Genomic DNA, 16,233 nt, shown 5'->3' on the forward strand with positions numbered 1-16,233 from the left:
CTCCTGGGGAGGAAAGCTATGGCAAATCTAGACAGCATACTTAAAAGCAGAGACATCACCCTGCCAACAAAAGTGCGTATAGTCAAGGCTATGGTCTTCCCAGTTACAATGTATGGCTGTGAAAGTTGGACCTTAAGAAAGGCTGAGCGCCAAAGAATTGAAGCCTTTGAACTATGGTGCTGGAGAAGACTCCTGTGAGTCCCTTGGACTGCAAGGCGATCAAACCAGTCAGTCTTAGAGGAGATCAACCCTGACTGCTCTTTAGAAGGCCAGATCCTGAAGCTAAAACTCAAACACTTTGGCCACCTAATGAGAAGGAAGGACTCACTGGAGAAGAGCCTAATGCTGGGAAAGATGGAGGGCAATAGAAGAAGGGGACGACAGAGAATGAGGTGGCTGGATGGAGTCACTGAAGCAGTAGGTGTGAGCCTAAATGGACTCCAGAAGATGGTAGAGGACAGGAAGGCCTGGAGGAACGTTGTCCATGGGGTCGCGATGGGTCAGACACAACATCGCAACTAACAACAACAATAAGTTTAATATGTATACTTATTAGTAGAATACTTAATATCCCATCTGCTCAGATTGCAGCATTGGGTTTTCATAGTCTAAGAATAGCTAGTGAAGGAAAAAGGTTACTGAAATTGTTCTTGCCTGAATATGTAATTTTACAAAAGAGGAAAAAAGCAAATATAATTGCAATTTTGTTGTTCTTATAACGAAGTTCTCTTAAAGTACTGTAACATGTAATCATTTACTCAACTCAAAGTATGTTAAGCCACAACTAGTCATCTGCACAGTGGGCCTCTGGTTCCCCTCCCCCCCAAGGGATCTCTACCATATTGACCCTGCTAAGTATTTATTTTCCTCTTCTTGCTCAGTAGTGAGCAATCCATGACTGGAGATAGGTTTGTAAAAAAAAAAAAAGATTTGCTGGGCAATGAGCTGGCCAAGGTTCCTGATTATGCAAAGTTATGTCTGAGTGATTTAGAGCCCATAATGATTTCTCCAAAATGCAGGAGAGAGTGTTAAAAAGAATGTTGCCATTTAGCATGAGCATGGGTATATTATAGGCAATGAGTAAAGAGGAAACATATCTTGCGCTTGCCTTGAGTAGTGCAGTTAAAACTGAACTGTGGCTGCTATGAAAAAGGTAAAGATCATACTGGAAATCTTAAGAGAAAAATAGAACAGCTGTCCCCAAGCTAGTGCATTCCAGATTTATGGGACTTCTCTAGCTGTAGGCTATGTTGGTTGAGGATTGTGGGAACTGAAGTCTCAAACATTTGGAGAGCACCAAATAGAGGAAAATGGGTAACAAAAGAGAATAATTTGATACAAATCTGTGCTACCATCTCTCTTGAAATACTATATGCATTTCTCTTAGAAACCATTGTAGAAAATAGGCCAATAGTTCATACCAGACAGGTCCCAATTAACCTTTCTAAATAAAACAAATCAAACAAAAAAATAATGAAAATATTAGCTATATGCATGCTAACTTGGACCTTACTCTTAACTAAACAATACTAATCAAATTTCCTTGGATTGTACAGAAGGGGGCTGATTTCTTCCTATGTATATATAACTGTGCGGAAAATATGTCATTGATAGCATTATTAGTTAGCAGCCCTGATAATATTTATGATACATTAATTCTTTTCATACTGAAATAATTATTTTAATTGAAGATGCTTAATATTGCTCTGTTAAGTTCCCATAATGTATGTAGAGGATGCTCAAGCTGTGTAAATTAAATGCTGTTAAGAGCAATGGGTTAATTTTTTCTTAACATTTTTCTTTTGAAGATGATGAAGTCATGCCAATAATTCTGTCTAATGTGTTCTAAAACCAACAAACTTGTTTTACAGAAGTGTTCTATTCATATCACAGCATGTCCTCTTTGGCGAGTCACCCTCTTTGGATGCTCTGCCTTCTGAGTCAGGCATGTTATTGCACCAAAACTGTATTTCCTATGTGGTTAATATGGACTAAAAGATTCCATTCATGATAGGAAGAAAGGCATGATTTCAGTCTATATAAGAGTTTTAAGTACAAATTAATTATTGATAAGCTTGAACATTAGCAGAAAGGAACTTATGGTATTCTGTAGCAATGAAATATGCAACCTTTGCATTAAACGTAGGAGGAGGAGAAGGAGCAGTAACAATAAGTGTAATAATTTGACAATAGTCAATGGAAACTGAAAATGTAATTTTTCTACCGGATGGAACTGGTAATAAAACATGAGAATGATGTTTTTTTCTCTTCCCGTTTGCATTATTCTAAACTACCTGATAAAAGGAAATATAAATATATACAACAATATTAAAGAACTGTGGTTTAAAAATAATTATAATAAAAGTATGGATTACAAAAACAGTTGATGCTCTTGGGTATTGCTTTAGTTTAAAGTGTTCTTTCTTGTTAGTTTGTTTTAAATATGAGCAAATTTTCATTTGTACAGTTTTGCATTTAACACCTTAAAAAGCATTTACAGAGCTTATAAAAGTTTACAATTCAATTTTGGATTTAAACTCAAAGATCTAATAATGATAGCTATAATGGCAGGACTTTTACGTGTCCAATTCAGTGTGTTTAATTGCTTCTACATTTCATCAACTACCAGAAATTGGTTGCAGCCCCATTCTTAGTTTTGTTTTATAGTTTATATAATTCAAAACCCTAATATAGAATTAGGGGTAGGCAATTAATTTGGAAAACCTCAAGCTTTTTCAAATTATTTGATGTAAGATCCAAGAATCTGCACCATATAAGTATCAGTAGTATTAATGATTGATAGATGCACATTTTGATAGCAATATTTAGAGGCACTATTTTAGGCTGAGGCAGCCTGACTGATTAAGTTGCTGATATTGGCTGTAGCAGTTATCTTCTCCTCTTGAACAATTGAGCCAAGATATTTAAATAATTCAACTTGCTCAAGATCAACTGGTCAAGCCATCTGTATAAGCAGAAGCTTTTACAGTGAGTAGGATGTCATAAACATCTCTTTCAGTGTCTGCAAAAATCACACTGTCATTGGCAAACATTAATCTGTGATGAAGTCATCTTGTTCAAATTTGACACCACATTAACTGGCAATGATTTTCTGTAAGAATGCATCAGTCACAATGTTGAGCAGCAAAGGAAATACAGTGTAGATTTGCCTTAGACCAGTAAATCTTTGGATATTTTGCCATTAATGCAAATAGAATTTCATGATCTCTCAAAAAGCTGCTGTAGGAAGAATAGTGTTTTAGTTCTCCAGTGTGTGCTTGATGGACATTATCAAAGTGTTGGTTGATGGGCATTATCAAAGGCTCCTGCAATTGATTAACATAATTATGAGCTCCTTTCCACTTCTGGTCTGTTCTTTGAGCAATTATTGTAATACAAAATTTGGACACAGCATCTTCTTGACAGAAGCTCTTGACTTGTTCTCTTCAGAAGGCATTTTTGGAATGCTCTCATAAATACCTTGCCTATGACTGACAACAGAATAATTCCGTGGTAATTCTTTAACTGATTGTGAACTTTCTTTAAATTGGCACTATTATTGCCTTAGGAAATTTGATATTTCCTAAGATTCCCAGATTGGTGCAGTGGCACAGTGATTTAGTCAATTATTATGTATGCAGTTAAAGGAGAAACAAAGGAAAAACTACTCATTCCCTAAAGAAATTGAAAGCTATAATGTAATACAAGTATATAGTCCAACCATCCTATATATTCAATAAATCTGAAAATGAAACTTTTAAATCACATATCTCTCCTAAAGTTAGGATTGTTGGCATCTTAATAAGTAGCCAAACTTCCAAAGCAGAAATATCAGACTATTCTTGTTTCATTTTATGGTGGGTCTTCAGTAGGAACTCCATACCCTAGGTAGAGAGATACTGACTTTAGCCTCTTAAATCTACCACTTTATGGTTATTATGAACTAATTTTCCTTAGTTCTTAAACAATCACATTTCCATGTTTAAAAGAACAAAAAGGACAGAACTATATACAAACAGTATGTTCTAGACAAGAGGAGGGACAATTTAAGATGAGTGGCTGTGTAGAATCTAGAGCAGGGGTGTCAAACTGCTGGCCTGCGGGCCGGACGCGTCATGTGGAAGCCCCGCCCACCCCATTGCCGGCAATGGCAAAACAGTCCCAATACATTACGCAAAATCACATGACGTCGCAAGTTTGATATGTCTGATCTAGAGCATCTACATTATTTTTATGATTTGAATCCCAAGGAACAAATTCCTTTTAAATAAATACATCCATTCTTAATTTTTATTTTGAATGTTTAGGATTAATTTAATTATATCTCCTGGACTTTTTAATTTATAGATTCCTTATTTTAATTATGTTATAATTGATTATATTAATATATGAATAAAGCTACTACTACTACAAATTCAAAGAACCAATATAGAAATATCTTCCTACCTACCTCTTAATTTGTACACTTATCTCTCCATCTGTCATAGAACCACAGAGTTGGAAAAGGCCATTTAGGCTACTATGTTTACATCTTCTTTAGTGCAGGTGACCAGCCCATGAAGGGTAGCAACTTAGCTTCTTCTTCAATATATCCAAGGAAGGAGAGTCCACTACATTACTGAGCAAAGTAATTCCTATCTTCCTGCTGTTCAAATGACTACAAAGGGGATATATGAGGAAGATATATGCTCAGCCATAGAAAAAATAAGCTGTGCAGAGTAAGGTAGGAATGTTTGTCATGTTACCATAATTCTTATTTTTGAGGCAATGTACAAAATGACCTAGATTTATATTAAATTTTTATGAGTGCTAGAAAGCTGTTATGCATATGAAACCTAATATTTATTGAATCACATAAGCAAAGATAATTGGAAACAAAAGGTAAGACTTAGGAAAGTTATCTCACTGAAATACTTGCCACGATGTAATAATAGTCACTTCTAATACAGTGTTAAGAATGCGCAGGGTATCATATGTAGCAATTCTGACTCAATAATGTTTTAGTCTTTTAAATGTTTAGTCTATTATTTTATAATATGTAAATGGAGAAAGAAATTAATCCTTTTTATATATTCTAGTTCTTCCTAAAATTATATATGATCAAACTGTTTTAGCTGCAGTTAAATCTATGAAAACAGAGAAAATCATGATCTACTGGTCCTATGCTATATCTATGGAATTCTGTGTCCCAATATCATTTGAGGTCTAAGAGGATGACTTTTTAAATACTGTAAAGTTTTTCTAACTTTCTACAATAATGTTTGTGTAACTGATGAAGACTGATAAGGTTCCTGTTGACAGTGCGAATTATCACCCAATTTCACTGTAAAATGATGTCAAAATATTGACCGCAACCATGGCATATAGGTGATAATTGCTTTTATTATTAATCCAGTACAATGTGGTTTTACAAAACTTTGCCAAGCATCAATTAACATTACACTACTAATTCATATTCTTAACATACAATCTGAAAAATTGAAATCTGCAGTGATTTGTCTTATCAGAAATACTTATTGAGGAAATGTCAAGAGTTGTTAAAAAGTTGCCCAAATACAAAGCTCCAGGAATAGATGGGTTACCAACAGAAATAATTCAAGCAGCACGGGAAAGCAGCATCAGATGCCTACATAGAATCCTTAATGGAGCATGAACACAACTAACTGCACCTACTGATTGGTAACAAACAATAACAATAATACCACTATGGAAAAACAAAGGAAGCAATGAGAATGCAGTATTGGGGCATCTCACTCTTAAGTCATGTAGGTGTAGTGTATGCTGGGCTGGCATACACGTGTAGCAGCCGCATCAGGAGGTGCGGAGCTGGACAGCTCCGTGCAGGAGCTGCATTCGGCGGGAAAGCCGGATTTAAAGGGATTGGCTGCCTAACCGGCGGGAAACCAGGGTTCAAACCTATTAGTCAGGCATTCACCTGGGCAGGTATAAAGCATGCCCAAGTATCCGTTGTCTGCCTGGTTTTCAGGCCACGCTACCAGCAATAAAGATCATGCACACACCAACACCTGCGTCTCTTCAATCCGTGAACCCGACATAACAGTGGTGACGAGGGTGGGATCCTGCTTCGATCAGCGGTAAGACACCTGCAGTCAGCTGCAGCCGCCAGGTATCTCGCCTGAAGTCGAAGTAGGATCAGTCGGGTTGGACACAATGGCCCGTTTTTAACATCACTCAGCCTGAAGAGTGGGAGGCATTCATGAGGCAGCTGGAGTTCTTCATGAAGGTGAACCGCATTACTGAGGATGGCATGAAAGTTGCTGCACTGCTCAGTACTTGCGGAAAGGACATTTACAACCTGGCAGTGGGGTTGTGCTCACCGATGGCCATCAGTGCTGTGACCTACGGCAACCTCATTGCCAAACTGAACCAACACTACAACCCGCACATGTCAGAGGTAGCGTGGAGGTTCCAGTTCGTGAAAAGAGACCAGCAGCCAGGCGAATTGGCAGCCGCCTTCATAGCCGCAGTCCGGCAGGCGGCTCATTTATGCAACTTTGAAAACCTAGAGAACAGGCTGCGCGATCAAATCGTTTTTGGACTCAGGGACCGGAGGTTGCGGCATTTACCTCTTTCTTTCAGACTGATGTCAGGTAAAAGTTGTTCAAGCGGCTTCCCTCCAATGAAATAAAGATTTGGAAGAAAAGAAGAAGAATTGAGAAGCCCAGCCAGGATCAAACAAGGAAAAAAGATGAAGAGCAATCAAAGACTTTGACCGTACAGAAATAGAAAGCAGAAACTTAAGAAGATAAAGCTTTCCTTTTGTAAAATAAAAATCTCACCCCATTCATTGAAGAGACAGGCAAACCCCAATCAACTGCCAAGTTACCAATGCTTTTGTGTTTGTTGAATCTGGATCAGTCTGGTAACTGGTGGTTCAAAAGAAGAACCTGTGATAATTGTACTTTAAAGCAATTAAAAATCTAGAGAAACAAACCTCCAACATGAGAAATGGAAAGCTCCTGGCAAGGAAATGTAGCAAATTACATGAACCTGTAATTTCATTTCTATCCTACTCACCCCCCTTGCATGCATGTTAGGACAGGCAATCTTTTAATAGCCAGGGAACACTTTTATTTTGAGATGGCCAAAAGCTGCAGTGGACATATTAATGAAACAATGAAGTCATATTGATGGGATATGGGGAGAGATTCTTAAAGGACTGTTGGGGTAAAGTTGAATGTGTAGGGTTTTTTTTTGTTCGAAATTTAAAAAACTATGCACCCTTTTTAAAGAGCCACATTCTCTCAAGGCTGGGGTCCATTTGATGGATGGGTCTGAAGCTAGAGCCACAAATAAATAACAAAATGAAATTCCATGGTGAAAAAAGTAAGGTTCTACATTTAGGCAAGAAAAACCAAATGTACAGGTATAGTATAGGGGGTACCTTGCTCAATAGTAGTAACTGTGAGAGGGATCTCGGAGTCCTAGTGGACAATCACTTAAATATGAGCCAGCAGTGTGCTGCAGCTGCCAAAAAAGCCAACACAGTGCTAGGCTGCATTAACAGAGGGATAGAATCAAGATCACGTGAAGTACTAATACCACTTTACAATGCCTTGGTAAGACCACACTTGGAATACTGCATCCAGTTTTGGTCACCATGGTGTAAAAAAGATGTTGAGACTCTAGAAAGAATACAGAGAAGAGCAACAAAGATGATTAGGGGACTAGTGGCTAAAACATATAAGGAACGGCTGCTGGAATTGGGTATGTGTAGTTTAATGAAGAGAAGGACTAGGGATGACATGATAGGTAGTGTTCCAATATCTCATGGGCTGCTACAAAGAAGAGGGAGCCAAGCTATTCTCCAAACCACCCGAAGGCAGGACAAGAAGCAATGGATGGAAACTAATCAAGGAGAGAAGCAACCTAGAACTAAGGAGAAACTTCCTGACAGAACAATTAACCAGTGGAACAACCTGCCTCCAGAAGTTGTGAATGCTCCTACACTGGACGTTTTTAAGAAGAGACTGGACAGCCATTTGTCTGAAATGGGATAGGGTTTCCTGCCTGAGCAAGGGGGTTGGACTAGATGACTTCCAAGGTCCCTTCCAACTTTACTATTATGATTATGATTAAATAGGGAGGGACTACCAATTCTTTGTCATTTCCTTCATATAATTTCTGTTCTTCTCATGAGAGATGTGAAATTAGGACAAAAGCTGCATATGATTCCCATCAGTGAGATTTATCTAAGTAATAAGACAGAATATAACCAGCCAATTTATGAAAGAGATAATCAGCTTTTTTGCACAAGCCACACAGTGTAACATGGGAGAGCAATCTGCAACCCTCCAACTTCCTCTTTTTAAGGCCTTTGTTGTTCCCCAAGATCACATTGCTAAAACTAAGTGGCAGATCAGCAACAGTTGTATGTATGAATATATGCACATATGCTTCAAACAACATGTCCTCCAAGCCAAAATAAGAATAGATTCAAAAAGCTCGGGCTGCATCCCCACCTCCCTGTATCCACACCATGCTATCTAAGAGCTTAGAGGACAAAAATGAATTGATGCATTTCCCATACATTATAAAGATTAACCTCCCATATGTATTGCTAATTCTAATAAGGAATTATAAGATATACAGATCTTTTCACTACCTTTTTCAACTATTTTGCTTTTACTGTGTTCATAAATATAAACATAATTTTGTCCCAAACTAAAATAGTTGCCTCTGTGAAAATGAAGGTTGAAACAATCCCCAGAGCTGTAAGAATGATCTGATATCCATGATGCTTAAACAACATCAATTATTTATTTATGGGGGAAAAATGGGCAACTCAGTCTGACAGGCTGCTGCCTTGGATGGTATTGTGCTTTTGCCCCAAAAGCTGCTTTTGCTGAAGGAATCTGTTAAACCTGAGCTTCTGGTCAGCATCTTTCATATCAGAACTGAGAACAAATGCATTGTTACCTGAATATGTGAGTCAGAAAAACTGATTTAGAAATGAAACTTGGAGACCATCCAAATCATTTTTTTGATGGGACATGTATATACTTGCCCACCAAATTCTGAGCCGATTCTGGTGCTATAAACAGTTGTACATAGATGCCAAACAATCTTCAGGGGCTTGTAGAATAATGAAATGCAGTGGAATTGCATCTTGTTTGATAGAGTTCGAACAGACAGATTAAGCTGCTGGTGCTAGTCAGCTCCAGTTCTGAAATGTTTAGCATTTGCTAGCAAATAGATTTGACAAACAGTCCAGCAGTCTGCTAATAAGGCAGGAAATGATCAAGTGTACTTTATACAGTCATTGCTGATTCATCAATAATTCATCCGTATTTTGCTTAAGATAGGTTATTTTTAAATCTCCATGTTTGCAATGTTTCACTTCACATGTAGCTTTTAATAATGTTTATTTTTAGTCTTGAGTTCGTGGTCTGAAAAAGATTCCACAGGAAATTCTGTACCAGTGGAATATATTAAAAAACAGGGATTTTCCCTGCTTATGTTACATATATTAACAGAGATATGATCTAGAAGCTTACTCTTTAAAAACAACACAAAGACTATAAATACTTGCCCCAGCTGTACCAATATCCCACATCCATCTTTTTCTTGAAGACACCTGTTGACATGAATGCCCCAAGTTAAGATTAGCAGCACAGTATGGAATGGGAAGGCACTAAATTTGTAGGCACTTTTAGCTGCCAACAAGACAATATAAGTTTAGACAGACACCCAGCTGCTCCATTCCAGAAAATCACATTGGTGGTGAGAAGGAGAATATCCAAGAATACAAGCTGTAGTATTGCAGGGGGGTTCCCCAGTGTAAAGTGCAATAACAGTATGACTTCTTTTAATTGAATTCCCACTAAAATTGGTGGAAACGTGCTTCTATTTCATGGCTTGCTAACAAATTTCAGTAGTGTGTTGTGATGAAAGGGAGAGCTCTGAAGTTTGCAAAAAAATGGTCTAGGGATTGCAAAAAACATGAAGACCATAGATTGCCTTGCCCTGTGGTACTGGAGCTCCCCTGGAAAAACAGTGGTTTCAGTCTAGATAAATTTTAAGCACTTCCTGATTCATCTGAAGAAGAATCACACATGAGTCTTTTGGAGAAAAATTGAACACCTTGGTCGTTTACAGATAGTCTTTATTTACAACCAGTCACTTAGTGACCATTCAAAGGTATAACCTACTTGAAAAGGGGGACATATGACCCAGATTCAAAGTTCTAACAGTTACTGCTATAGTCATATGACCCGCACTTCACAGGTTCAGCAACATGGCTGTATTTATGGCCATTTACAGCATCCCGTAGTCACATGTTTTTAACAACAGTTTTGCTGAAAACAGGCACGTCTGGTTTTTGGCAAAACCACTCCCATAGTAAACATTAGATTTGCACTTATGACCACCATGTTTGCTTAGCAGCCACCATGAAATAGTTGTAAAATCTTTTGGTATGATTTTTACAACCATTATGACAGGCCCATTACAATTGTAATTTGAGGACTAACTATATCACATAACCAAAAAGAGTTGTGATTGAGCCATGTCTGCCCCAATTTTCAAATCCTGCTACAAAATCCCTTTCTAATGGATACTAGAAACCAATTGCTTTCTGTACTGCTACCACAATCTAATATTTTTAAAGAAATGTTTCCTTCCTTCCCTCCTGCATCATGATGGATGTGCAAGTTGAGTACTTTAATGATTGTGCTGTTGTGGCTATTGAAATATGAAGCTGATGTTCGTGAGATATATGTATGTGTGATTCAACATTCTTCACAAACATGATAGCTATCCTGGGATTAACCTTTATTTCTCTGAGACATCAAGTTGCCCCACCCTACTTCCACATCACTGTAGTGATTGTTGGATGTTTCTTTACCGCCTGGTGATGACTGAGGTGGGTGAGCCTAAAAAATCATTGAATTAAACTAATAGCTTTACTTCATATGTCCTGCACATGCATGATCAGGACATAACTATTTGGCAGTGAGTCATAACCAAACAATACAAGTAAGACAGATATTAGTGTAGACAGGAAATTTCATGTCAGTATAGTTTGTGCCAGCTGAAATATGGATGGATAGCAATCAGCAAAGGAGAAAGGCCCTGTATTTTTCAGTGACCCAGATGTTATGTAGTGAGGTCTTGCAGGCAGTAAGCGAGACGAGAGGTTGCAAACAGGAACATTGCTTTATTGAGGCAAACAGGAACAGAACTGAAACAGAGGCTTCTGCGCAGCTACTTATACAGTTGGCCACTAGGCGGTGGCCAATAGGTTTAAAGGAACCCATTCCCGCCCCAAATCATCCAATGATCTTGGAGACAGCAAGTCTGGCTAGTCAGTAACCGTTACACAGACACACCGATTGAGCAACCTTAAGCAGCATTCAAACAGATACGTGAAACAGTTCAAGTAAAATCCCAATACATTACACCAGCTTCTGCCTCTATTCACATTGGGGAAACCGAGAGAGTGAGCACTGGCTCACAAATCACCACAATAGATGCTTCTCTGTTGCTGCCATAATAGAGTACTGAACCAAATGATTCCTTCTCCTTTTTGTCATGTCCCTGGGAAATAGTGTGGCTGTCATTTGGCTTAGAGATGGATCTGCTTCTGCTGTAGAATTGCAGACAGCAGTTGCATACTCAAATGGTTTCCCAGCTGCTTTCTTCTCTGAAAGCAGAGGAGGAGCAACTGACTCAGAAATTGCTGTAGCCTCTCTCTGCTTCTGTACGGATGGTAAAGCAGTGGGGTTCAACTGTAGAGAGAAATAGGGAGACACAGGACTGTATGGGTTTGGCCAGGGCATAAGTGATGCCCCTTCACCATCAGGGCAGAGTATGAGGGAAAGTTTAAGTAAACAATTTTCATAAGAAAAAGAATAAATTTTGTGGGGACCCAATAGTGCCAGCCCTACTACGTAGACCACACTAGAAAATCAATTAGAATTTTACTTTACTGAGATATGCCATAATGACAAAATCTTGTAAATCTCATTGTATAATAATAATAATAATAATAATAATAATAATAATAATAATAATAATAATAATAATAATAATAATAATAATAATAATAAGAAGAAGAAGAAGAAGAAGAAGAAGAAGAAGAAGAAGAAGAAGAAGAAGAAGAAGAAGAAGAAGAAGAAGAAGAAGAAGAAGAAGAAGAAGTTGGAAGGGACCTTGGAGGTCATCTAGTCCAACCCCCTGCTAAGGCAGGAAACCCTATACCATTTCAGACAAATGGCTGTCCAGTCTCTTCTTAAAAACTTCCAGTGTTGGAGCATTCACCATTTCTGGAGGCAGGTTGTTCCACTGGTTAGTTGTTCTAACTGTCAGGAAGTTTCTCCTTAGTTCTAGGTTGCTTCTCTTCTTGACTAGTTTCCATCCATTGCTTCTTGTCCTGCTTTCAGGTGCTTTGGAGAATAGCTTGACTCCCTCTTCTTTGTGGCAGCCCCTGAGATATTGGAACACTGCTATCATCTCACCCCTCACCCTTCTCTTCATTAAACTACACATACCCAATTCCAGCCCCTGGGGCACCCCACTACACACTTCCCTCCATGTAGATGCGGTTCCATTGAGGACCACATGCTGAGTACGGCCTGTCAGCTAGCTACGAATCCATCTGGTGGTGATGCTATCTAATCCACATTTTTCTATCTTATCAAGTAGTAGGTTGTGATCTACTTTATCAAATGCCTTACTGAAGTCCAAGTAAATTATATCTACAGCATTCCTCTGGTCCACTAGTTTTGTCACTTGGTCAAAGAATGCAATAAGATTTGTCTGGCATGATCTGTTTTTGACAAACCCATGTTGGCTTTTAGTGATAACTTTGTTCGCATCAAGGTGTTCGCTGATTTGTTGTTTGATTATCTTTTCCAGAATCTTCCCAGGTATTGAGGTCAGGCTGATAGGTCTGTAGTTTCCTGGATCTATTTTCTTCTCTTTTTTGAATATGGGAACGACATCAGCCCTCTTCCAGTCATCTGGTAGTTCCCCAGTGCTCCAGGATCTTTGAAAAATATAGTTCAGTGGTTCTGAGATCACGTCTGCCAGTTCCTTGAGAACCTTGGGGTGTAATCCATCTGGTCCTGGTGATTTGAACTCGTCTAGGCTGGACAGGTGCTCACTTACCATTTTCTTGCCTATCTTAACTTGCGTTTCTATTCTGTTTTTTATGGCACTGGTTTTGGTAGGTTGGACTGTTTTTTCCCTTTGTGTAAAGACAGATGCAAAAAATGAGTTAAATTGTTCTGCTTTCTCCCTGTTGCTTGTCACCTTCTTGCCACTTTCCCCCACTAATGGACCAATCATTTCCTTAACTTTTTTCTTGTTTCTTATATGTTGAAAGAAGCTTTTTTTTATTTTTGACTTTGGTCGCAAGCCTTAGTTCATTTTGAGCCTTAGCTTCCCTCACTTCATCTTTGCAGGCACGGGCTGTTTGCTGATATTCTGCCTTAGTTATGTGCCCCTCTTTCCACTTCTTATACTTGTCCTTTTTATCTTTCAGTTTATCAGAGAGTTCTTTATGCAGCCATGCTAGTTTCTTTTGAAAGCTGTTATTTTTCTTCTTTGTTGGTATTGTGCTAGACTGGGCCTTTATTATCTCACTTTTCAAAATTTCCCAAGCTTCTTGAGTTGTTTTCCCCTTTAGGATTCTCATCCATGGAATTCTTCCCAAGGTTTCTCTAAGTTTATTGAAATTAGCTCTTTTAAAGTCCAAGACTCTAGTTTGGCTGTATTCTATTGCTTGTGCTTCCATAATGTTGAATTCCAATATTGCATGATCACTTCCCCCCAAGGTTCCTGTGTCTTTGACACTTTCTATCATTTCATCTCTGTTAGTGAGAATTAAATCCAATATGGCTAATCCCCTAGTTCCCTTCTCTACTTTTTGGGAGAGAAAGTTGTCTGCTAGGTTTGTCAGGAATCTGTTAGATCTTCCACTTGGTGCAGAGTTTGTCTCCCAGTTGATATCAGGGTAATTAAAGTCCCCCATTACTATTGTGATGCGCTTCCTACATACCTTAGTTAACTGACTAGCAAAAAGTTCATCTATTTCCTCTGCTTGGTTGGGCGGCCAATAGTATACACCTATGGCAATGTCATTTTCCCCCCTTTTATATTGACCCAAATATATTCAAGTTTACAGTTTTCATCATTGTTGTGCTCTATTTCTGTAGAGATAAAGTTATTTCTTATATATAGAGCAACTCCACCTCCTCTTTTGTTTAGTCTATTTCTTTTAAATAATTTAAATCCCTCTAGCTGTGTGTTCCATTTGTGGGTTTCGTCCCACCATGTTTCTGTAATGGCAACAATATCATATCCGCCCTCATTTACCTGAATTTCTAGTTCACCCTGCTTACTGTTCATACTCTGCGCATTGGTGTACAGACATTTGAGTCCTTTATGACTGACCCTGTGTTTACCTGCTACATAACTTGTGTGGTGCCTAAGTTCCCCTATTTTCTTAGATTGCCGGGGACAGTGATGTTCTGTATCAATTAACTCACTGTCCCCCTTGTTTAGTTTAAATATTCCTTCAGAAAAGCTGTGAATTTGTTGCCAAGTAACTCAGTCCCTTTCTTGGATGGATGCAGACCATCTCTTTTGTACATTTTTTCATTGGACCAGCTACAGACATCGTGACTAATATAACCAAAGCCTTCTCCTTTACACCACTCCTTTAGCCACATATTAAATTCTGCTATACGCTGGCCTCTTCCATTTTGCTCCTTATACACTGGTAAGACCTCTGAAAAAGTGAGCCTACAGCCTATTCTGCTGAGTTCCTGCCCCAAGCTCTGGAAATCATTGTGCACAGAGAGTACATCGTTTTGGGACAGATCGTTAGTGCCAAGATGTACAATGGCATCCACATCACAGTCTTTGCTGGCATTGTTGACTATTTTGAAAATACGCTTCTTGTCCCTACTGGCAGTAGCACCTGGAAGACACCTGACCTCTTTTGAAACCTCTGTATCCTTTCCTAAATTAACATGCCTTATAATTGAGTCACCAACCAGAAGGTGGCTTCTCTTTTTGGGTACCTTTCTTTTCTTGCATGATTGATGTGTAATACCTGATTTGCACTTCTCCCTGTCAGAAACAAGTTCATCTCGGACCATGGTCCCCTGCTTATTTGAGTTATCATCACAATTACCTTGACCTGTTTCCTTAATGTCCCTGTTAAGGTCAGCAAGGGCACTGTATCTGTTATGCAGGGACACAGCTAAAGCTTTGGGTTTATGGTTCACAGCTCTCACCCTGCCAGATCCCACAGTTGTCCACACTGCCCTTCTCCTGCAGGATCTTTGTGGTAGAGGGGGCTGATAGCGTGGAGGCTCAGTAGAGTAGGAGGGCTGAACTGAACAACTGTACCTCCCTTTCTTCTTCTACCTCAAGGAGGCATTTTTCTGTGTTGCTTCTGAATATTATCTTGTTTCCAAGAACTTAAAGAATGCTTCAGTTTTCTTTGCCTAGATAATGGCTCTTGCATATTTCAGTTAAAGTCACCTCCCTTATTCTCTAACTAAAGCCAGTTGGATTCTTCACTTTGATCAGTATTTCCCCCCCTGAAATAATTGATGAAGAAAGCACCATATTTTTATGAATTGAAATATATTATATTTAAAAAAACTTGCTTAAGAGTGAAAATTAAAACTTCTTTCAAAATTAAGATTAAATTATTTTTACTTTGATCATGACAAGTGTCCCAAAAATGTGTGAAAATGACTTGCACCGACTAGTGTTTTGTCCTGAAATGAAAGATTTTCTTGTATACAAGTTTCTGTATGTGCCATATTTTTTTATTTTGTAGATTGGATTTGTGCCTGGTGCTCATTCAGTCCTCTTGTATTACTTGGATGTCATCACAGCATATAGAGGTTTATTCTGATAACATTTTGCATTGCTCCAAGGAGCAGAATGTCCTTTTGCTGACAACTGATACTGGACTTCTAAACTTGGTTGCATTTTTAAACATGCTGAAACTACCTGTACAGGGAGCTTTACCTGTCTTCTGAAAAACACATTTTGCAATAAAATTGTTTATAAGGAATCTGAGATGGTGAGTGGTATGATTAAAAAAACCTGTTGGTTGTTTCAAACTTTTCTGGCTAGTAAAAATCAAAAAGGATTACCTATCATTCCAAGCTCTTGTCCCAAACTGGTAAACAGCATCAAAATGGCAAATGCAGTTCAGTATAAGAAGGTGCAGATTGATGTACATGA

This window comes from Vipera berus (genome assembly GCF_964194415.1).
Source record: "Vipera berus genome assembly, chromosome: 1".
NCBI classification, from domain to species: Eukaryota; Metazoa; Chordata; class Lepidosauria; order Squamata; family Viperidae; genus Vipera; species Vipera berus.